We start from the raw sequence: 2293 nt of genomic DNA, 5'->3' as shown, positions 1-2293 counted from the left end.
GGGGGAGAGGGGATCGGGGACCTGGCACGACGACGATCTCCTCTTTTGATTGGTCAGGAGGCGGGCTAAGGCTATCTCACTGTGATCAGGGCGCGTGACGTCATGGCAGACCAGGGGATCGGGTTCCGGTCGTTTCGTTTCGTTTCGTTTCGTTTCGTTTTGCAGACGCGGCACTGTTGAAAAGGGGTGTGTTTTTAAGTTTTCACGGAGATGTATTGGTTTTTTTTCTTCTTTAAACTCTTTTTTGTTTTTTGATTTTGTTGATTGATCTTGTTGTTTTTGTTGTTGATTTAGTGGTTGTTTTTATGTGTTTTTTTATATTTTTATTTTTGTTTCGTTTATGTGGGTTGTTTTAGTTTTTTAAAAGCATGTTTGATTGGTTGTTTTGTTTGTTTTGGGGTTTTTTTGTATTGTTTTGTATTTTAGTTGGTGTAGGTGCGGAGGGGTGGGGGAAGGGCTTACTGGTATCTGGTTTACTTTTAGTAGAAGTTTTACGGCGCTTGCAACTGCATACGGTCGGTCATATGAGCGCCAGAAGATTAGAGCTGTTACAAGAGAGTAACAAACATAAAAAAGAAGAAGATAGATGTTTGATAGGAAAGAAGAAGCAAACCGCACCAGAGCACCCGCCAACCACCCACTTGCATCTGGTGTAGCAGTATAGGCGCTTTGCTGTCAAATACAAAAAACCCGACTTCGGTTCACATGAGGGCACGTTTCGTTTTGTGTGAGTAAATATATAGAGCCACATCGACACCAAAAGGTCATTTGTGAAGCGTGCTGACAAAATGAGTTACTTCTCAGATTCAAGCCTTAAGGAAATAGATACATCACTCTTACAGGTAAAATTGTAACCATTTATAAGTATGAAATTATAAAAGGCATGTTATAGTTTAAGAATATGGCACCAATAGAAAATCTACAAATTTGACCCTAATGTCTATTTTTGGCCAATATCTCCATTCGTGGATTGCGAGAAGTAACTCATTTTGTCAGCATGCCTAACATTTAGTACCGGGAAAAAGTAAGACAGACTGACAGAAACTACAGAGGGAAAGTAAAGAAGTAGGACCTTCCATTGGCTTTGTTTGAATAAAGAGAAGGATAGAAAAACAGAGGGGGGGGGTAGAACCTACCAGTGACACCCTCCAACCCACACAGACAGACAGAAACAACAGAGGGAGAGTATAGAGATAGGACCTACCAGTGGCACCCTCCAACCACCCACACAGACAGACAGAAACAACAGAGGGAGAGTATAGAGATAGGACCTACCAGTGGCACCCTCCAACCACCCACACAGACAGTAAAAACAGAGGGAGAGTATAGAGATAGGACCTACCAGTGACACCCTCCAACCCACACAGACAGACAGAGACTACAGAGGGAAAGTATAGAGATAGGACCTACCAGTGGCGCCTTCCAACCACCCACACAGACAGACAGAAACAACAGAGGGAGAGTATAGAGATAGGACCTACCAGTGGCACCCTCCAACCACCCACACAGACAGAAACAACGTGGGGAAAGTAAAAAAGTAGGACCTACCAGTGGCGCCTTCCAACCATCATTAGAAAAATTGCTATCAAATTTTTAAATATTTCTATGGTCTTATTTCAAAGAAAAACTGAATTCACACGCTTAGAGTGCAAAATGAATAGATTCTTTAGCATTTCGCAAGACGTGGCGACTACGTCATATCATATGATTTCTTTTTCTTTTTTTGTTTTGTTTTTTGGTTTGTTTTATATTTGTTTTGTTTTGTTCTGTTTTCAGAGTGTAGGTGTGAGCGTTTTCAGGTCATTTGAGATTATTTTAGATTTTAGAGAGAGAGGGGGGGCGATAGAAAGAGAGACACACACACACGTGGAGAGAGAAACAGGGATACAGATAGACAAGACAGAGAGAGAGAGAGAGAGAGAGAGAGGCAAAGACAGAGAGAGAGGCAAAACCAGAGAGAGACAGAGAGAGAGACAGACAGACAGACAGAGAGAGAGAAAGAGACAGAGAGAGACAAGACAGAGAGAGAGACAGAGACAGATCATAGTGACAGCCCTACAATGACGTCAAATCTCTTGTCTCTCCCCACTTAATTGATCCCCGCCTGCGTTGTTTTTCCCTTCCTCAGTTGTCGCCCCTGTCTGTTCCCATCAAGGGGAGATTACTAGCTGTAGTATATTGTACCTCCGTGATGTTGGGGCTATTTTTAGACTGCAGCAATTTCCTGGCGGGCAGTGGGTTCATTTATGGTTTTTGTTGGATTTTTTTTTGCAATTAATTTTTTGCCCCCCCC

The sequence above is a fragment of the Aplysia californica genome, unplaced genomic scaffold (assembly GCF_000002075.1).
Source record: "Aplysia californica isolate F4 #8 unplaced genomic scaffold, AplCal3.0 scaffold00229, whole genome shotgun sequence".
Classification (NCBI taxonomy): domain Eukaryota; kingdom Metazoa; phylum Mollusca; class Gastropoda; order Aplysiida; family Aplysiidae; genus Aplysia; species Aplysia californica.
Note: the sequence above shows the minus strand (reverse complement) of the source record.